At 41.6% G+C, this 22,869-nt stretch overlaps 2 long non-coding RNA genes and 1 pseudogene across 3 annotated transcripts; all 3 read left to right on the top strand.

Annotated features, from left to right (window-relative positions):
* The window catches only part of LOC117441324 (zinc finger protein 721-like), a 243,847-nt pseudogene that overhangs the window by 158,118 nt on the left and 62,860 nt on the right, over positions 1-22,869 (top strand).
* LOC139433271 (uncharacterized) lies at positions 6,945-7,977 on the top strand. 2 transcript variants are annotated; one of them, XR_011642821.1, is made up of 3 exons: positions 6,945-7,175; positions 7,304-7,402; positions 7,846-7,977. It is a non-coding gene; the product is annotated as an uncharacterized lncRNA (long non-coding RNA). The 2 variants fall into 2 exon arrangements; XR_011642820.1 differs by having other exon boundaries at positions 6,945-7,402.
* Positions 9,061-9,844, top strand: LOC139433274 (uncharacterized). Its single transcript, XR_011642824.1, has 3 exons — positions 9,061-9,185; positions 9,575-9,635; positions 9,759-9,844. It is a non-coding gene; the product is annotated as an uncharacterized lncRNA (long non-coding RNA).

Here is a 22,869-nt window from a genome sequence, read left to right as displayed (position 1 = left end):
TATCACTGTATAATCAATCGACAGTAAGGTGAAGTCTTACTTCCGGGTGTACAATTCTCCGTTATCCAATGGGAATGGACGCTCGTAATACAATACAGGGGACATGATCATCATCTTTTAAATAACGTTAACTAAAGGGAACAATCTATTTGACACAGCTGAAGCTCTGGCCTTCCTTAAAAACTAACTAATTTAATAAAAATCACAGTTGCATTACACACAATGCACTGTTTTTTGAGAACACAAATTCGTAACCAATGTAATTTTTACATTCTGACGAATTTTTTTAATTATTATGAATACAAATAAAATAAAAGAAGCCTTCCGTGAGTTACTACAAGATATAAAGTAGATTTAAAAAACCGTTTTATAGAATAAAAGCTCACTGCGGGACGTTGTAGAAATGCGTGTGTGCACCACGACAAAGGAGCCTCATTCACTTTACATTGGGGTTGTTTGCGTGGTGCCGACACGTAAATGTAACAAAGTTCGTGACTCCACCATGCATTGTAGTGTTAAGAAGTCGTGGTGGAGTCACGCATTCTGGTGAGATCAGGTTGGTTAATGCCTACTCCGACCAGTTTGTGTAACACTGAAAATATATAAAGATAAACATGCTTTCCTTGTTATTGCACATAACAAGGAAAGCATGTTTATCTTTATATATTTTCAAAGTTTTAAATTGATATGGGTTACAAAATGTTCATTAACTGTAACAAATGTATATTGCTTGATGCATTACAGTAAGTGTTGATTCACAAGCATATGGTTCAGTGCAACACATGTTTAAAATGACTACTGAACGTAATTTCATTACCATTAAATGTTGTATTGTATTCAAATCTAAATATACTGAATCTTGGTACCAGCGGCTTCATGTAACTCAGTCAAATATTGTCACCTAATCGTCCTAATCATTTCCCACAGCAACAGCCTTTTGATACACACACAGTTTATACATAGACATTCCATCAGGGTCTGGAAGTCTTTCCACTTCTTGGTCAGTCAGTGAACTTGCAGCTGAACTTCAGGTACCACAACATGAGGCTGGCGATGAGCACATGGTCCAGTCCAGGGCCGTATCCAGGATTTCCTAAATACCGAGGTCCAAACCCCCCAAGATTTTTGGGATTTTCATGATCTAGTTAGGTGCTTTTTAAGTCCTGTGGGGGGTCACAAATTGGATAATATATTGATTTCAAACCATGTCAGTGGGCTGACAATGTCAGTGGGCTGACAATGTCAGCGTAAATTATTTTTGAAAGTGTAATTGTAAGGATGTGCCTTTTCCGTCCTTCTGCTTCTCTTTTTGTTTCATGTTTGTTTGTATCTGTCTGTCTTCCTGGCTGGGCGTGGCTGACCTACTTTCATTTCCCGTCAATTCACCTCCGCAGCTGCTACTCATCTTCCTGATTCATCTACTCTCCCACAGCTGCTTAAATACCCGGCTTCCTCATCCAGTATGCACCAGTTCGTCGTCAAAGATACACTGAATCCCTCTACTACTCTGCCTGCCACGTCCAGCCAACACCACCTCGTCAGCGAACCTCGGATTATCTTCACTACCAGCTCCAGCCTGCTCACACTATTCAACTCTGATTCCCCGGCTCATCTCACCCGTGTTCCGCTGAGAATCTCTGAACCCCGGCTTCAGCCTGCTCTCTCCGACATCCTCCGGATCTTCAACTACGGACCTCCACTCTCCCCCCCCCGTAGTTATTCCCAGATCCGGATTATTAATTCCACATCAGTATTGTTTGAATTTTGAGTTGGAAATTAAATTATTTTTGCTTCCATACTCACGTCTCCTCCCTTCCGTGTTTGTATTGAGGGTTCAGCCTGTAAGCGCTCTTTGAGCTTGACAGTAATACATCATAAGAATCAGTTGATTGCTACTATTAATGATCTGCACATGCAGAAGAGGCTAACATGATCACAACACATTGTCAACATTCATTTTCCATGTCTCTCTCCTTTCCATAACCTGCAGCCTCTCTTCCATCTCCTTGAGTCTTCTTCCTGTTCTTTACTCTCTCTGTCCTCTACGCTTTCTCTTTGTGCAGTCTCTCCCTTGTTGTTCACTGTTTGCTCCTCCTCACTTGTCGCTCCTGCCAGTGAATTAAAAGCAATTTAGTTCAATTCACTTGTTTGCATTTTTTTTTTTTTTAAATCAGTTTTGTTTGATTCTCAAAAGAGAACAAAGATGTAAGCAAATTGTGTTTTATACAATTGTATGTTATTATGACATAACTGCAATAGATGTTGTTTTACAATTATGCGTTTATGCTTATTGTAAATGAAGACTATTGTTATAGATATATAGATAGATGGGGTTATTAAGCCTACATTCTTTTGTGTGACTGCAGTTCCTCCCTGACTTCCTTCCATCTCTCTCTCTCTCTCTCATCTCTCTCTCTCTCTCTCTCTCTCTCTCTCTCTCTCTTCTCTCTCTCTCTCTCCTCTCTCTCTCTCTTCTCCTCTCTCTCCTCTTCTCTCTCTCTCTCTCTCTCTCTCTCCCTCTCTCTCTCTCTCTCTCTCTCTCTCTCTCTCTCTCTATCCAAAGCTGAGCTTCGACTGACGTAATCTTTTCATTATATCTGAGTCAGTGTAAAAACAAAACAATACAATGTTATATCTTCAATGTTTTACTCAAATTGAAAGTAAAGAAAAGCATTACAACGTTTGTTAAAAGGTATCGTCTGTGTAAAGCTGCTTCCTCCCTGATGCGAGCCAGCCACAGCCGGTCGTAATTCATATGTCGGCTAACCCCGAGCCACTCCCTGTCTCCCCCGCCCGGAGGAGAGGGAGAATGGGGCCAGGGGGAAATGTTTGCTTTCTAGTAAACAGCTCTGAAAAGAGCTTGTGCCTGTACAGTGCTTCTGCAACGGAGTATTTATACGGAAGTGAGGCCGGAGGTGGGGCCCACGTCATAGGTGGGCGTGGATTAAGTCTGTCAGTGCTGCACACGTGCAGTGGGATTACCCAATAGCGATAGCCTTAGAGGGCGAAGCCTCATACGAAATAGAACCTGCGGTCGTGAGTCAACTGCTCTCCAGCTGAGCCGCAGCACACACACTGAATCTCACTGAAAACACTGCAGCATATTTATTCATGTTTTTATTCCTACATTTATTTATGCTTGTATCTATTTATACTTATGACATGTTCCGATCTCTATATAAGTGAGGGTCTGAGCTCTCTTGATTCCATCGTGTCACCGGGCCCGGGTAGAGGAGGGGTAATATGGTTCTTATTATACATCCAGGTATTATGAGCGTTGTGGTTCAACGGTTCAACCCAGAGCCATATAATAGAAGAGTTACGACATCTCCGTTCACTCCAATGGACCACTTTTTTACAGCAATGACGGATCGTGGAGCCTCTCAATCGTTCCCCGGAAGTTAGCGCCAAGGCTAGTAGAGCTGTGGAGTTGCAGCATAATAGACCGTTCGTGACGGACTTTTAAAGGTAAGAAGAAGTTTAAAGATTTATATTGCGGATATTATCAGTACATCTGATTCAAATGAACATGTGTATTAAAGGATGTCAGTGGATTATCCCTAAATTAGTAGATTTAGGGAACGTTTACAGATAACAGATTAAGCTAGCATACCGATCAAGTTAGCAACACACGTTGAACAGCCTTTTAATTGTAAATTCCGTTCTCTTAATGTCATTTCGTCCAACATGTTGAATTAGAGAAGAGGGGCTTCTAAACGGGATTGTATGCGGGGGTGGAGGGAGTTAAATATTAGATAAATATAACTTTGGTGCGTGTAAGAGTGAGTGTTTTTAGCAGAGCCATATTGTGTCCTTGTGATTATGTTGATTATTACCTGTCTGAATAATGTTGCAGCTCAGCTGATTTTGGATTGATGGCAAAGGGAGAGGGACTTAAGTGCGAGTGCAAACACAAGGTAAGTTTAATACTACTGTTTTATATAAGTAAGCATACTAAACATGTATTCTATCACTGTATTATATAAGTAATCTTGTTAGTAACCTACTGTATGGCAGGTGGAGGGACAGTGATGTTACAGGTGGAGGAGCAAAACTGCAAGACTGCAAACTCACAAGACAGAGAAATCAAAGTTTGTTCTCCAGAGAAGAGGTTGATTTCACTTCAATTTTTTATTTCATATTTTAAAAAAAAAAACTTGAGAGCTGTAACCAAGACAACTGTAACAACATGAGTAGAGAGCCACCAAGGTTTTTCAAGTCCCTCTCTTACTCCATTTTGCCAACCCAAACTTCCAGGTACATGACGGGACACCTTGCTTGTTTTTGTTGTTTGTGCTCCTCTGGCTGGGTGCTGGCAGGTGGAGGGCAGTGATGTTACGGGTGGAGGGGCAGTGATGTTAGCTGGGTGCTGGCAGGTGGAGGGCAGTGATGTTACGGGTGGAGGGGCAGTGATGTTAGCTGGGAGCTGGCAGGTGGAAGAGCAATGTTTAGTCCAAATATTTCCATTGCAACTGCTAATGGAAATGATTGCAGCTGTAGATCTGTTTGGGGGTTGCTGGATGTGGTAGCTTGGCTGCTGTTGTTCCTTTTCACCTTTTTGGATTGGCTCTTGCTTCCAAAATGGCCATCTTTTAATTTCATTTTTTTTCTGTCATTTCTGATTTGTTTGGCCTCAATTCTCAGCCTCAGCCATATGAATCTTCTAATGATTTTGTCTTGTACTCCACAGCATGACGGATGCCTGAGCTTCTTTCTCCAAGACACCCACTGCGTTGGGGAGCTGCATGAGGGAGGAACCAGTCTTGGTCCTAAATAGTTCCTCAATTTGGTGAATGAAGTCAAAGGCTTCTTGGGAGGGACGACAAAGAGCACCTGCCTTGAAGTCTTTCAAGTCCACTAACAAGCTGTTGTCACCAGAAGGACTCTCATCATGGTGCTCTGTTGCAATTTTGCATTTTTCACAGATGCTGGCAAACTTGATGATTTTGTGGACGATGTAGCCTGCAAGATGGAAGAGAATACATTTCTCAGTTTTTGTGAGGTCAGGTGCTGCTGCTCTGTTCACCGCCATCAGCTGTTCCACTCTGACTGATGGAGTGATTTTTGGCTCCCCTGTGTCCAGGAAGTCTGCCAAAAAGCTACTGTGGTCTTCCTGGTAGCTCCCAGAGCTGATGGTGGTGAGGAACTGCCCCACAGATATGATTCTCAGTGCATGATGGAATTCCACTGGAGTTGGGACAGGATTTTTAGACCTCACACAGCTGAATGTATTTTCAAGGCAGTCTTGTGTGAACCTTGACGTTAACACAAACCTGTGTCCTTGTATAAGCATCTCCTCTTGTATGGCCAAAATTGATGTTGTTGCCATTATCACCCCTGTTTGAACAGGCTTCCAACCTCCCTTTTGACATATCTTTATCCCACGAAACAGATGGACGATGTTCTGGAGGAAGGTGATGGCCTTTTGGTACTCCTCCATCTTGAGCCTGCTCAGGGCTGTAATTGGATGGTGAGATGACATCAGATCAAACCAACAATCAACCTGCTCCAGGAACCACGCTGTCGTCAGGTAGGACAGAGGGCGGTTTTCTTGCTGCACCATGTATTTCAGTCCAGCACTTGTAGCCTTACTGAACACATTTAGAGCAAGACCAACCTTCATCTTATCGAAGTGACTTGGCTCGATGGCTGCAGCTGAAAGATGGGGAGCTCTTTTTAAGGCCATCCCTTCCTGAAAGGTCAATAAGTCTTTAATGGGGACCACAAAAACCTCGTTAGAGGGGAGGTTCTCTCTGTTAACAACATCCTCAGGAATTATGAAGACCTGCCCACGGACAAGGGCACTTTTTAAATTTTTTACCAGATGTGGAACATCGGGCATGAAATAGAGCTGCCTGTCTGGTTTTGCTGGATGTGGCACCGATGTTTTATTTTGGTCCACCCCAAAGGATTTCCACATGGCTCGGTTAGGGCTACCCATGTCGGTGGTGACATCAAGCACATGTAGCCCTATGGATGCTGCCCTCTGTATTATATCAATAATGATTGGCCTGTACTCTGCTCCATTGGTAGAATTGCCAGTGTAATGATATGCCACTACTTGCTTCCACCGTGTTGTGTTTCCAGCCAACATAAACAAACAAGCATGTGTTGCCACCCCTGTGTGACCTGGTAAAGTCACATCACCATACAGTTTGCCTGTAATCATGTCTAACTCCACACTTGGTGTGATTGCCATTTCATCCAAGGTCAACACACACTCCCTTTCAAGGTCTGTCAATCTATCTGCCTTCAATTTTAGGAAATCAAAGACCTCTGTCAACACACCAGGCTCAAACTTAACACATTGCATCCTTCTTTGCAGTGTCCTTATTCCTGGAAGGGGAATCTTCAATTCCTGCAGAGTTTTGTAACCCGTTGGTCCGCTCGCAAAGCGAATTTTTAAAGCCTTCTTAATTGTCTCATTGCTCCACTTCATCCCCTTTGTGGTGAGTCTGCCTAATGCCTTCAGTTGGTCTTTTGAAAACGTTTTCTTATATTTCTTGTCCCTAATTTTCATTGTTTTCTTGAGAGCTGCATTTTCCTTCCTGATTTTTCTTAGTGCAGCCTTTGCTTTTTTGGCGATTCCTTCTTGGCTCTTTAATTTTCTCTTTAAGTGTTGTAATAGATCTGTTTGACTGGCAGCTGGTTCCCTCGTATGTTGACTGGCTGCTGGTTCCCTCGTATGCTGAGTGGCTGCTGGTTCCCTTGTATGCTGAGTGGCTGCTGGTTCCCTCGTATGCTGACTGGCTGCTGGTTCCCTCGTATGCTGACTGGCTGCTGGTTCCCTCGTATGCTGACTGGCTGCTGGTTCCCTCGTATGCTGACTGGCTGCTGGTTCCCTCGTATGCTGAGTGGCTGCTGGTTCCCTTGTATGCTGAGTGGCTGCTGGTTCCCTCGTATGCTGACTGGCTGCTGGTTCCCTCGTATGCTGACTGGCTGCTGGTTCCCTCGTATGCTGACTGGCTGCTGGTTCCCTCGTATGCTGACTGGCTGCTGGTTCCCTCGTATGTTGACTGGCTGCTGGTTCCCTCGTATGCTGAGTGGCTGCTGGCTGAGTGGGTGGTGTCCGCCCTCCCTGTCTCTCCTCACTAGCCATGTCCTCACTTTCTTCACCCTCACTTTCCTTTCTCTCAGTCTCCTCATCCCTTCTTCCCTCAATCTTTGAGACTAATGTAAGTAGAAGACATGGCACTGTACATTTTCGAACATTTTAAATATTATACCACTTAAAAATAACAAATATTACTTTTGTTACTAAGAGTTCATACTTATTATACCTGTGTCACCTTTCACACTATAGCTGTGATCATGAGCTATGGGCTTTGTAGATACAGGTCCCGGGGTGAATCGTGGTGCAGGGACCCTTCTCTTTTTGACCACAGGGCGATGCACGAAGATGGTGGGTATAGCCTCTGCTCTCAGCCTAGTCTTGCCCTTTTTTGTCTTGACAAACTGGTCTGCATCAAAATGTGCCTGCGGAGTGACTTGAGGTTACTTCACACACAGAACAACTGTGTCTGAATCTTGTCTGCCCACATACATATTCCATAGTGGTTGAATACACAGTATTAGGAAACACTTTATACTTACTAGACATGTTATACTCATTACATACTGTATATAAAATATGACCAAGAATGTGAGACAACTTTATAGAAATTCATATCACATCTGTTACTGATGCCATTTGTCATACTTTGTTAAACTCACAAATAATAAAGTTCCATAACTTCAGTTGGGAACAGAGACCACACCTTATCTCCCCAATGCAATTTCCCATCCAATAGGTGTGCTATATAGGTGTGTATAACCCTTTCTCCTGTCTGTTACTCCCTCTTTCAGCACAAGAACCAGAGGGGGATTCAATGGAGCCTGAATACCTGCACTGAGACCCTCACCCTGCACCCCGAGTCTCAACTCTGTGTTTTTCAAGCCTTTCCCTGTTTTTTTGTATTAAACAAAACATTAAGCTTTCCCAATGGTGTGGTTTTTGTTTTGTGAAAAAGTGCAAATGCAGTGTTTGTATATAATTACCTCACATATTGTTTTGCTGTTGGTCGTGAAATTGCTCCTGCTGACTTGAGCCAGCCATTTTTTCCTCCGCTCTGTGTCAGTGGGGAAGCCGTACATTCGTACTCCTTTCTCGGAGCGATTTGAGCATCCCCAGGCAGCACAGCAAACCATGGTGGCGACTAGGAGGCAGCACAGCAAACCAGGACAACACGGAGGAAAAGGCATAGACAAACTGCATGATATGCTATTCAATGTTTATTGAATTCCATGTATTTGCAATGGATGTTCCTAAAACAACACATTTAACATCATCATCATCATCATCATCATCATCATCATCATATGCTGCTAGTCCTGCTAGTCCTGCTGCTGCTGCTAGTCCTTTGATAGCCACCTGTCGGTCTCCTGTCCTTTCTGAAAGCCATAAAGATGACATTAGTCATTTAGATAACTTGTGTCCTCAATTACCATGGGATTACTGAAACTACCATGAATTTAAGAAAATGGTAGACATTAATCTAATCTGAATTTTAAAGCATTACTTTAGATCCCCTCCCTCTAAATATATCAATAAACATTAGAAAGTGATGCTCCTGACTACCATACAAGTTTAAGAAGATAATATTGGTTTGAAAGAATTCAAAGCTATAAATAAACAGCAACAGGCTCTTTAACCAAGGCACTGTTCGTAACATGTAAACTAGTTGTTCACACTAATCCTAATATTATCACTTAATATTAGAAAATTCTATTTTATTTTTTAAAACATATTGATGTAAATACATACACATATCGATTTGTTGTATAAATATTGCAAATCAAAACCTTTATTCACTAATAATTACCAAAAATCTTAGTTCTATCTCCTGTTATCAATGCATTCACATTGCCCGCCATGAACTTCCGGGGAACGATCCTCGTCTACATGAACCACGTGACGATAACCGTTTTTGGACTTCCGTTGTCGTAACTCTTCTATTATACAGCTCTGGTTCAACCCAGAGCCATTTAATAGAAGAGTTACGACATCTCCGTTCACTCCAATGGACCACTTTTTTACAGCAATGGCGGATCGTGGAGCCTCTCAATCGTTCCCCGGAAGTTAGCACCAAGGCTGGCAGAGCTGTGGAGTTGCAGCATAATACACCGTTCGTGACGGACTTTTAAAGGTAAGAAGAAGTTTAAAGATTTATATTGCGGATATTATCAGTACATCTGATTCAAATGAACATGTGTATTAAAGGATGTCAGTGGATTATCCCTAAATTAGTAGATTTAGGGAACGTTTACAGATAACAGATTAAGCTAGCATACCGAAGCAAGTTAGCAACACACGTTGAACAGCCTTTTAATTGTAAATTCCGTTCTCTTAATGTCATTTCGTCCAACATGTTGAATTAGAGAAGAGGGGCTTCTGAACGGGATTGTATGCAGGGGTGGAGGGAGTTAAATATTAGATAAATATAACTTTGGTGCGTGTAAGAGTGAGTGTTTTTAGCAGAGCCATATTGTGTCCTTGTGATTCTGTTGATTATTACCTGTCTGTATAATGTTGCAGCTCAGCTGGTTCTGGATTGATGGCAAAGGGAGAGGGACTTAAGTGAGAGTGAAAACACAAGGTAAGTTTAATACTACCGTTTTATATAAGTAAACACCTTATCGCCCCGAGGCATTTCCCATCCAATAGGTGTGCTATATAGGTGTGTATAACCCTTTCTCCTGTCTGTTACTCCCTCTTTCAGCACAAGAACCAGAGGGGGGTTCAATGGAGCCTGAATACCTGCACTGAGACCCTCACCCTGCACCCCGAGTCTCAACTCTGTGTTTTCAAGCCTTTCCCTGTTTTTTTGTATTAAACAAAACATTAAGCTTTCCCAATGGTGTGGTTTTCGTTTTGTGAAAAAGTGCAAATGCAGTGTTTGTATATAATTACATCACATATTGTGTTGCTGTTGGTCGTGAAATTGCTCCTGCTGACTTGAGCCAGCCATTTTTTCCTCCGCTCTGTGTCAGTGGGGAAGCCGTACATTCGTACTCCTTTCTCTGAGCGATTTGAGCATCCCCAGGCAGTACAGCAAACCATGGTGGCGACTAGGAGGCAGCACAGCAAACCAGGACAACACGGAGGAAAAGGCACCGACAAACTGCATGATATGCTATTCAATGTTTATTGAATTCCATGTATTTGCAATGGATGTTCCTAAAACAACACATTTAACATCATCATGCTGCTGCTGCTAGTCCTTTGATAGTCACCTGTCGGTCTCCTGTCCTTTCTGAAAGCCATAAAGATGACATTAGTCATTTAGATAACTTGTGTCCTCAGCAGGGGCGGATCTACGGGGGGGGGGCAAGGGGGGGCAGCTGCCCCCCCCCCCCCACTGTAGAGCCCCCCCAGCTGCCCCCCTAACTTTTGTTTTCCTAAAACTGTACTAAAACAAACCTACACTATTTCCACAAGCAACGAAACAAGCATTAAATTAGTCAAAAGTGAATCATTTTAAATATCATTTTAGGCCCGTTAAAAATGCTGCTACGGCCCTGCATTAAACTGCGGAGCGGCGTTCACACAGACTGCGGCTCACACAGCGTGCAGAGAGGGAACGAGCTGTCCCAGCACCTAGGGTGGATCAGCTTCCCCTGGGAGCATTTCCCCTTCCACTAGTTTTGTTTTTACTAAGGACGAGAGCTTGAAACTAAATATTAATAAAACGCAGCCGTTTGATTCGATAGCGTTTAACAGACGGGCGCTGTTTGGGGCGTTACGTTACAAAATACTACGCAGACAGCGCTAGCTGGGAGATCGATCACTTTGCTAAACTATGCGGTAGGCATACTATTAAATCCACGTAAACTACACATCACAGCAATGAGGCCAGATCAATGAAACCAGGATACATCCTTTACCGTAAAAACTGGAACTAAACACAGCTGCCTGTGTGCGTTTGATACATTCTTTCTGATGTTATATTTATGATATGCTACTTATTAGCTACATGGCGCTAATGTGTAAAGTTATACAAGCATTTGTACCAGTGCTTTTCACAAGTAGACTCTTGCAGGCCAGAGTAGCTGGAGTGATTCAACAACAACAAAAAGATATATCTGAGAGTGATCAGGACGAACAGAGAGAGGGAAAGGAAAAGAGAGTTCACGGAAGAGACCAGGAAGGTCAGATCAGGAGGAAGAGAAGGAGATGAAGACATTAGTGAAGAAGAAGACATGTAGGCTGTGAGGATTGGAATAAAGATGAAGTGTCAGAAAGAGGGACAGAGGCAGTGATCAGGAGGCAGATGAGACTCCAGCTGGACCACATGGTATTTTCTTATTCTCCTTACATATTCCATCACAGCAGCACAATCTAGCAACTCTTAGTATTGACAAATATTGATTGAAATGTGTTGCTGCACAGGTCACCTTTAGCTCTCTGAAGAGATGGGTGATGTCATTTGTGTACTAATTATAACTAAGTACTTTTACTGTACTTACAGTAAGCAGAATTCTGAGTATTCTCTGAATCGGGTGCCTTTTGGGTCTTTACATCTTTGAAAAATGAAACCAAAATGTTTGGTCAACATCTGGTAGTGGACTACTTACATGTTCCCACCTCAGGCCCAAATATAAATAATTATAGGAATTTCCTTGAAAAAATTTAACAGGGTTGAAGTTTTTGACAAAAGTAGGCCTGAGACCTTGTTTAGCTAAGATATGGCACCACATGGAAGTCAAGGACATTACAAAATTGTAATATTTTGCAAAACTATTGTTTATTTTGTAATAAACAATTATTTACTATTATTAATTCATATAACAGAGTTGAAATGTTGAGCATGTCAATCTTAATCTGAAAATATAAAAACTGAAATAAGAGAAGAAACTGACACTTGCCTTTCTTTGCCATATTTTCTTCAGAAGACTTTTGTGATGTAATTCCCTCAATGCAGATGACACATGGACTGATCCATTATTTTAACTTAATAGGAGGGTAAATAGGAAACAAACTGAGGGACGTGTGTCAATATTGCAATTTCATAGATAATTCAAGTATTTTTTCCGAATTTCTTTTTGATCAGTTAAAGTTGACAATCATATGATTATATTAGCAGCAACATTTTGGGATAATTGGCCATTTTGATTTGTTTAATATTAAATGAATATGTAATAATGCTTAGTGAAGACATGCAAATATGTCTGTCTACTACTAAGACAACCAATCTTTTAAAAACAAAATATATATATACATTTAGTTTTACATTGTAATGCAAAACAACCTGTTTCATTAATTCATTGCTTTAAAAAAACATTTTGTAGTTTCCTTTCATTTAAAATTGTTGAAGTAAGGTTGGGGGACTCAAAGGGCACCCGATTGTTTGTCTGAACACCTTGTTTCTCTTGTGCATTAAGAACACTTGTGTTAGGGCATGAATTAACAATAAATAGGTTACAGTATAAAATACCACGTACTGTCCGCCCCTCCCATGCCACCCTGGCATGACCTCTTGCCCCCCCTTTGCCACCCATGTAAAATGTTCTAGAACCGCCACTGGTCCTCAGTTACCATGGGATTACTGAAACTACCATGAATTTAAGAAAATGGTAGAAATGAATCCAATCTGAATTTTAAAGCATTACTTTAGATCTCCTCCCTCTAAATATATCAATACACATTAGAAAGTGATGCTCCTGACTACCATACAAGTTAAGAAGATAATATTGGTTTGAAAGAATTCAAAGCTATAAATAAACAGCAACAGGCTCTTTAACCAAGGCACTGTTAGTAACATGTAAACTAGTTGTTCACACTAATCCTAATATTATCACTTAATTTTAGCAAATTCGATTTTATTTTTTTAAAACATATTGATGTAAATACATACACATATCGATTTGTTGTATAAATATTGCAAATCAAAACCTTTATTCACTAATAATTACCAAAAATCGTAGTTCTATCTCCTGTTATCAATGCATTCACTTTGCCCGCCATGAACTTCCGGGGAACGATCCTCGTCTACATGAACCACGTGACGATAACCGTTTTAGGACTTCCGTTGTCGTAACTCAACGGATCTGAATCGCTTCCTGAAGCAGTCACGTGGTATCGACAGGCAGCGAGGCTTCGTTTGTCATCGATGACGTCACTGACCCAAAACATACAAGCCTCGATACATGCTTCACAAAAAGCTTCGGGGATTACTCGACACACGCTCCGAAGCCTCGGCGCAGTACGTAACATCACTAGTTTAAGAGACTTTTAAAACACATACAAAGAGTTAGTTTATCCTTGGAGGGTGATTTATCCGTGCTTTCATCCGTTAAACCGTGTTTTGTTGCCTCCCGTTCTTTGTTCGTAGCTTTTTATACCACGTGGCTGATCGGTAACATAAGTAAAGGCATTAAAGGGAGATTAGTGTGTTTAATGGCAGTGTTTTATCAAGGAGAAGAAAGACTGACGAACCAGGACGTAGAGGTGTGTGTGGTGTGTGTGTGTGTGTGTGTGTGTGTGTGGGTGTGGTGTGTGTGTGTGTGTGTGTGTGTGTGTGTGTGTGTGTGTGTGTGTGTGTGTGTGTGTGTGTGTGTGTGTGTGTGTGTGTGTGTGTGTGTGTGTGTGTGTGTGTGTGTGTGTGTGTGTGTGTGTGTGTGTGTGTGTGTGTGTGGTGGAACTAAAGTCTGATTTAACACTTGATTGTGTTTCACATCATTAATCCAGATCTGTAAAGTAACTAACGGTATTAAACACATGTAGTGGAGTAAGAGTACACCATTTACCTCTGAATTGTTCTAAAAGTACAAAGTAGCGTTAAATAGAAATACTCAAGTAAAGTGAAAGTACCTCTAAATGGAATCTTAAGTACAGTTCTTGAGTAAATGTACTTAGTTACTTCTCACCTCTGCTATGAACCTACGAAGTAGCTGTAGATTTGTTTAGTTGTGTCTGTGGGTTGTATTGAGTTGTCTTGTTTTGTGTCAGCTGTAGTTGTGTTGTTTATTTCAGAGACACAGCCGGAGAAGGAGCACTGAGAGCAGCATGGAGGAGAACAAAGAGACCCCTGGAGCTCAGGTCAGTGTGCACTTCATCACAATATATTCCTAACACCGTTATCCCCAAATGAAGATCACAACCTGTTTAGAAAATACAATATGAATGCCCTGTATGGTTAGATATAGGTTAGAAGGTTGTTGTATACGATAATACTTTATTGGTCAGATCAAGTCTGAAATGTGACTTGCATCACAGCAGCTCCATGTGTAAACATCAACATAAACAAATATCAAGACACAATACATGAAAAACAAACATGTAACATAACAGCAGGATCAGTGAGAGACAACCTGCTCAAAGAGCCTTCAGCGTGCTTTGGTCTGGATTCAGCTCTGTGTTTACTGAGAGGACTGACTGGAGCACAAAGGATGCTTCAGGCCTGCGGCCCCACGAGGACGAATTCGGTCGTTTGCGTTACTGTTTAGTGTCATATAGACCGTTCGGCAACACGAGGACGACCCGAATACGGCACTAAACGACTGAGGAAACGACAACGGGTCCCAAGGTGGATAGAAATGCATACGCCACTCTCTGGGGGGGTCAAACGGCTCCGTGTGTGCGTCCTATACGGACATTTTCAGAGCACTGATAGTGATTGCGCAATAGCCCCGCCTCTCCCCACCTCTTCTGCTCACCTCCGCTTACCCCGCGCCAGTGCTGAAGTGTTTCGCCACCAACAACAACAACAATGGCGGATCGCAGAGGTTGCTATCGTGCTCCGGACGCTATTGACCATGCTACAGTTGTTGTGCAACATCTACAGCAATAATGATGAGGCAATAGCCCCGCCTCTCCCCACCTCTGCTGCTCACCCCCGCGTCAAAGTAAACTGCATCCTGAATTCAGATTATTTATCTTTCTCTCGCGAGTGAAGTCTAATCTGACAGGACGGCGACACGCAGCTCTGCTCACCTGCAGCTCCTCCCGCTGCAGCAACACACACTTCAAGTCAGATCATCGCCCTTAGCTATTTTAATTACCTCTCAAACTAAACTAGTTATAAATATGTTTATTTTACAGTCGGCCGGGTCACTGATTACTGGATGAGACAGACACTGACGCTGTCCGAAGAGAGGGAGGAAAAAGAGAGGCTCCGTGTATTTTATTATTATATTATATAGAGTCGTTATTCATTTGTTTTAAAGCTCAATAAATAACAAAGAAGACCTTTGACCGGCACTTTTATAATTTTGTCCGGAAGATTTCAACTTTAATACACGCTGACTGGCGAAAAACTCTGCGGTTCCCTCGGCCCCCACCGCGGAGAATAAACAGAAGGGCAACCATGACAACCATGCTTCTTCGCTGCTTTTGTGGAGGAAGTTACAGCGCCACGTAGAGGCTCCTGCATATGTACTGCAGCTTCTCCAGCGGTTGGAGCTAAACGGAGCGGTCTCGTGTGGACAGACACTATCCGGATAATTATTGCATGTGGACGGAAGCCGTTTGCGATTGCGTTTGCGTTAATCCTATGCGTTTAGCCGTTTTCATCCTCGTGGGGCCGCAGCCTCAGTCTGACTTTATTGAATCTCCATTAGATGGCAGCAGTTCGTATTCTCTGTTCAGAGTATGCTTTGGGTCCCAGATGATGTTGTTGGACAGCCTCTCAGGTTATTATGGTCTGCTGAGTCAGAAAGTCTCTGACAGGGTGGACCAACACTCTTTGAGCAGATTTTTAACAGGTGGAGCAGTTTTGATTTTAAAGCTGCTGACAAACACTTGTACCAGGTAGCTTTGCAGTACTGCAGAACAGACACGATCACAGATGTAAAGAACAACTGAAGAATTTCTCTGCTCGTCCAAAAAGACCTACGGTGGCAGAGAAAATACATTCTTTGTTTTGTCCTTTTGCACAGATATTCAATGTGCTCTTTCCATGACAGCAGGTGGTCAATCGTTACAGCCAAGTATTTGTATGAAACTCCCTGCTTGATTTGATCTGTCTGGATGACAATGAGGACTTTATGGGAGTCAGATGGTGAGCCAAAAACTATTTCCTCAGTTTTCTTGGTGTTGATCTGAAGAGCATTGATATCAGTCCACTCAACCACCTGATTTACAGCCTGTTGGTGCAGATCAGGGTCGTCTGTGTTACTTAGCAGAGATATTATTGAAGTATCATCAGAGTACTTAATTATGAATTGATGTGGTGTGTTTGGTATGACAATCATCAGTGTAAGGCAAGTTTATTTATATAGCACCTTTCAAAGTGCTTTACAAAAATGAAAGGCATTAAAGAAAACGTCATTAAAAAGCAAAGATAATAGAATAAACATTAAAAGACAAAATACATCAATAAAAGTTACAGTGCAGTGTAAGATATGAACAGCTCAATTAAAAGCAGCGGCAAAAAGAAAAGTCTTCAGCCTGGATTTAAAAGTAGTCAGAGTTGGAGCGGACCTGCAGGTTTCTGGAGTTTGTTCCAGATGTTGGAGCATAATAACTGAACTTCGCCAGGTTGAGTTCTGACTCTGGGGACAGAAAGCTGACCTGAGAGATCTGGATGGTTCAGAGTTTAGGAGGTCAGAAATGTATTTTGGGCCTAAACCATTCAATGCTTTATTTATTTTTTATCAATATGTTTATGATTTTCAGCATACAAAAAATCACATACATAGGACGAAGACATAGAGCCAAAAGCAATACATATATATATACACAGGACAACTACATTACTTTACATTAAAGAAAAATAACAACACTAAATTAAATTGGTACATACAGTACATACATACAACAAGGGCACTCTAATACATCGGCAACCATCCAGTTTTCCAGCAATAGGACCGTATTTCTGCAGAGGATATCAGTCATTTACATAGAAAAAAATATCACTTTATAAACCAGTTATTAAATAGCTGCAAAGAGTTTAAGCACATAGCCTATTGTAATGTGTGTTCACATGAAAAGTGATAGGATCAAGCCAATGACGCAATTTTAACATATAACCTATTATCCTGCCCAGGTTCGTTCAGAAATTGAGATAGGTCGTTGTTCTTGGTATACTGTATACCTTCTGGAACAGTTCTTGTTTGTCTTTGCCTTTAGAAAAAATCACTTGCATTCTCAGACATAAAGAAAGTTCCCTAAACCACTGTGCAATACTAGGTTTGCCCAACTTTATCCATGTTAAGGCAATCACTCTTTTTGCTTGTAATAACGGATATCTATAAAAACTTGTTCATAACGTCCATCCGGATATAGGCCAAGTAGGAACATTTTTGGTTCCAGCTTTAAGCTGATCAATACAATATTCTGTACTGTTACCCTAACCTCTTCCAGAATTCTTATTCTTGGACATAACCATAGACAACAGTGTGCCTTTTTCCTTCCCCCACATCTGGTGCACGTGTCTGGATATTAGCGTTACATTTATTCAGTTTTTGGCTGGTGTAATATACACTCTCATTAGCCACTTGTAGTTGCAGAAGAAGCTTTAGACGCATATACCCGTCTGTGTTTGGGCTACGCCCTTACAAGCTGTGCTCCTGTTCCAATGTTAGATCTTCCTGTAAGTCATTTTCCAGGCATTAAGTCTAGAGTTCAAGGATTCTGGGGAGAAGGCCAGCAGGAGATCATAGAATTCAGATATGATGCCCTTCCCAAAGGTTTTTTTTTTTAATTAAAACTTTCTCCATATAGACAGAGGAGGGCCAGCATGAGCGATCCTGGTTCGCTCCAGCAAAGCTCCTGAGTTGCAGATATTTAAAAAATGTTTTACGAGGGATATCGTATTACTGACAAGTTCCTCAATGGTAAAAGTTCCCATTATAACTTCCAAAACATGTCTTTAACTGTCCACCCCGTTTCAGCCCATAGTATAAAACCCCCATCGGCATTCCCTGTGCGCAAAAAGGATATTTCCCCAGATCGTGCTAAACCAGGAGAGAGAAGAACGTTCGTTCATATATGTTTTAACCATCCTGCAGACACAATCATATTTGTAACTTTAGGTGTAGTTTTTTTAGTTGTGTCAGAATATAGATAAGTGGGGAGCTTTAAGGAAGCAAGACTCAACATCCCTCCACGCCGGAGGCCTCTAGTAATAAAACATCAATGTTCAGCTGAGCTGCCCAGCTAGTACCACATCATGTTGGGGAACTGTATCCTCCTCTATCATAAGCCAGTGTGGGACTAACACGTTCCAAAGCTAACGCGTTTACTGTAACGCCGTTATTTTGGCAGTAACTAGTTACTCTAACGCATTACTTTTTATAAATTCAGTAACTCAGTTACCGTTACTACATGGTTGCGTTACTCCGTTAGTTTTTTTATATAGTCAACAGCCAGGTGAACAGAGATGAGAACTGTACTTAAGTACAGTACTTGAGTAAATGTACTTAAATCACTTCCTGTGTCACATGCGGAGGACGGGCTTGGTGGGCGTGTTGTGTTGTTTACTAACAAGACTATCATGGCGGCGGCGGCGGCTGCTCAAGTCTAGTTTCTACACCTGGGAGATATTCTCACTATTTCACTTTTGTCGAGCACAAAGAAAAGAACGTTTTAGTTAATGTAAGTTGTGTCCTGGCGGGTCAAAGAGCCTATCTACTGCCCAAACCAGTCATTCACACCCTCTTAAAACATCTGCAAAAACAACATGCTGGGACGAAGCTAGTAGCTAAGACCGGCACAGACCCAGACTCATCCAACGCCACTCCACCTCCACCTGCACCTAAGCAACAGCGGCTGGATTTTAACCAAGGGACTGCTAGCCAGGGAAAAAGTCGATAAAGCCATCTGCACAGGTATGTTGGTAGAACACATGCAGGCTATGCTACAGTGGAAGTCACCCCGCTTCAGGGAGCTAGTTAGCATGATAGCATGTCGGGCGGGGCACACGGCATATGAAACGGAAAACCTTTTCCAACTACCTGGAGAAAGAATATACAACAATGTAAAGCCAGCTAATATCGATGCTATCCAGATTGCATATAATGCATGTCAAGTTGTATCAACCAGATTGTATATTCTCCAATGCAATTACAGTACTGAAATGAAGGCTATAAGGGCATTAATATAATGGGAACCCTTTTTTTTAAGTAAACTAAAACGTTACTTTTCACAGTAACGCATTACTTTTTTGTGGTAAGTAATCAGTAAAGCAACGGAGTTACTTTTGAAATAAAGTAACTAGTAATGGTAACTAGTTACTGGTTTTCAGTAAACTAGCACAACACTGATCATAAGGCAAGTACGATAGAGACAAACGGAGCCTGGGGCATCTGTTGTTCCAGATACAATTTACTAACCATTTTTCTTCATTCTAGGAAAAATATCTGGTGGGGGTGGCAGGGGGATGTTTTGAAACAAATATAAAAGCTTGGGAAGAACATTCATCTTGAGTATATTAATTCTACCCATTAGCGAGAGATCGGAAGGTTCGACCATCGGTCCGCTGATTTGGAAATAGACGCTATCGTCGGATTATAGTCAGAGTTCACGATATCTTCCAGTTTGGGGACGATCTGAAAACCCAAGTAAGAGAAAGTATTTACTGTTCTAAGATGACCAGCATGTTTGGGTGGGTTAGACCTTTCCTCCGAGTTAAGGAGCATGATGGAGGATTTTGAATTATTTACTTTGTAACCCGATATTCGGCCGAAGCCTTTAATCAGATCCATAAGAGCCGGTATAGAATCCTCCAGATTTCTAAGGAAGAGAATCACGTCATCAGCGTAATAGAGCTATTCGATGGTCAAACCCTCTCACATGTATGCCTGAAATCATTGTGTGCTCTCTCACAGCAATAGCAAATGGTTCAATTGCGATTAAGAAAAGAAGAGGGGATAGAGGACAACCTTGGTCTACAGCCCCTACTAGGGTGTAAACGGTTCACAAACATTTCGGTTCGGTACGTACCTCGGTTTTAGGTCACGGTTCGGTTCGGTACGTTTTCGGTACAGCAGAAAAAATTATCACAAAACATAACATATTTTTTTTTAATTATTATTAAACTGTGAATAATGTATTCACTCAAATAAATACAAAATATAATAAAATAAACATTAAGGTGCAGCATTTCGATTAACTGAAATAATCTGTATTTGAACTTTACTGTACTAGTACTCACAAAACATAAACTATTAGTTTTGGGTTTTTAATTATTATTAAACTATGAATATTCACTCAAATAAATATAAAATAAAATAAACATTAAGGTGCAGCTTTTCGATGAACTGAAATAATCTGTATTTGAACTGTACTGTACTAGTACCTAAGCAGCCAGTTTGACATTATGACTTGCTTGTCATTGTATTTTCATGTTGTTTGAAAGAAAGATGAACTTGTCCACATTGCTTGCCTAAGCTAGACCCTCCAGAAAAACGCGATTCTGCGATCGCAGAATTTCCCGCATAATCAGCAAAATGGCGCAGATTTTTAAAAAGCCGCATATTTATCAAAAGGCCGCATAATCCCCGCATTTTTCAACACAAAGTTGAAAAAAAAAGTTAACCTCATCTTGACGTGAAGTGATGATGATGCGCGACGTTATCAGCTCGCGCATCACAGAAGGTAAACAACACCGTAGAGTGAACGTGTGGAGCTCACACGAGAGTTTCTCTTCACCAAGATGAAAAAATCTAATCCATCTCATTTACCGACGAACATTTCTGCTAAAGACCGGGCAAAGCAGTACCCCGATGTCTTGCATGAAAGTGGGGGGAAACTATTCTTGCACCCGTGCACTGTGTGTTGGAGCATAAGAGAAAATCCACGGGTGACGACCCCACTATGATTCATTCAAAGATTCGAAAATGCTTTCTGCTGCTGCGGACAAGAAAGCCAAACAACTCACGTTCACCGAGGCATCGGCCTCCAAAACCCTTTCGAGGGCTACAAGAAACGAAGTGAGTAGCCTACAAGATTGAAGCTGGTCAGATAACGAACGAGTAAATGAAAACAGAATGAGGCGTGTGTGCGTGTGTGCGTGTGTGTGTGCGCGTGTGTGTGTGTGTGTGTGTGTGTGTGTGTGTGGTGTGTGTGTGTGTGTGTGGTTGTGTGTGTGTGTGGTGTGGTGTGTGTGTGTGGTGTGTGTGTGTGTGTGTGTGTGATGTGTGTGTGTGTGTGTGTGTGTGTGTGTGTGTGTGTGTGTGTGTGTGTGTGTGTGTGTGTGTCCGTTCTCCCTCCCCTCCCGTCCACATATTGACGGACGGTCAGGGCCCCTCCCCGTCGCTATATTATGTACAGGGTACCCCTTTCCCCCGTCATTTTTCTTCGGGCAGGGCGTCCCATAGACCTTCATTGCGAACACAGCGGACCCCTTACCCGTCAGGCTTCTACGGGCAGGGCGTCCCATGGACCTTCATAATGCCTATTTTAAGGTTCATTTGGCCATTAAAATGCGTTTTGATCTCATTTTATGCGAGTAATGAGTTTTTTATTTCTGATTATTTGTACATGTACATGATGTTTAGTTTGCTAGTTATGACGAAGATTACTTCATGAATGTGTACACATTCATGGTTGCTAAGGTGGTTGCTATGGACGCTGCAACAGCTCCCAGACCACGTGATCAACAACAATGGCCGACCCTTCGTGTTATTCCCCGGTGGAAAATGCCTATTTTAAGGTTCATTTGGCCATTAAATGCATTTTGATGTCATTGTATGCGAGTAATGAGTTTTTATTTCTGATTATTTGTGCAGTACATGTACATGATGTTTAGTTTGCTAGTTATGACGAAGATTACCTTACGTCTGTGAGGAAAATACATGGGGCTCAGAGCCTCGTATTTTTAAAATCTTTTCCTTCTAATTTGTTATTCTTTTCAAAATAACACACTGTTATTTTACTCACCAATAACACACAATTATCCTTGCTTTTATTTATTGGTTAATTCCATAATCTCGGTCTTTTTGGTGTTCGTCAGGAACTGAATTTCAAAATAAAAATAACCGGAAACAGACGTAGGCCTATAAGGGACAGTTCGAGCATCATTGCGATTGTCAACATTGTTGAGTTTAGGATGGCCGAAGACACTACACTACCCAGAATCCCCAGCTATGGTTTAGGACTACTGTCCCCGTGATTACTCTTCAAGGTCTGGGATTTGGATGTTTGGAGTGGCAGTGCGCCAAGGTTACAGCGTCAAACAGCTGTTTGAAATGGAACGAAACCACGCCAGACTATCCAAAACTGGAATCGAACGCCCCCCCCCCCCCCCCCAGAACTACACACTACACAATTGTGTTTCCGCAAAATGTTCTATGGGACGTCTCTACTGAACGTTTTCGTTTTTTCCTAAATTAGAAGTTGCCAGTATTAACACATTGGTGTTATCAAATGTAAAACATATAATTAATAAATGGGTAAAAATCGCTGTCCATAATGCGCAGCATCAATATATAGCATTAATATACCACATGACAGCTCATTGATACTTTGTTAATTCTACTCCACTACAATTCAGAGGTTATAACCTGGTATTTTTACTCCACTACACTTATTTTAGTTACTTTTGCAGATTCTGATTAATGATGTGAAATATAAACAACCCTTAAAGCAGACTTTAATAGTTACACCTGAGTAAAATTCAGGTAAGGTGATTGTCAAATGCCAACAATCAGGAGATATTTGACTGCAATTGACATGGAAACGAGTAATAAAATATATTAATTACTCGTCATTCTCTACTAATAGTTAATTAAAGACTATATATTATGGCTATTTTGCACATCCCTTTCAAGATTTCAAGATTTTTAAAGGTGTATTGACATATCATACACAACTACGGTGTAGTTATGCAATGAATGAAAAAACTTGGGTCACAGGTCCCCCAACAGTGCATTACAAGACATCTATCAATA

The sequence above is a fragment of the Pseudochaenichthys georgianus genome, unplaced genomic scaffold (assembly GCF_902827115.2).
Source record: "Pseudochaenichthys georgianus unplaced genomic scaffold, fPseGeo1.2 scaffold_167_arrow_ctg1, whole genome shotgun sequence".
Taxonomy (NCBI): domain Eukaryota; kingdom Metazoa; phylum Chordata; class Actinopteri; order Perciformes; family Channichthyidae; genus Pseudochaenichthys; species Pseudochaenichthys georgianus.
This window is presented reverse-complemented; position numbering and strand designations above follow the sequence as displayed.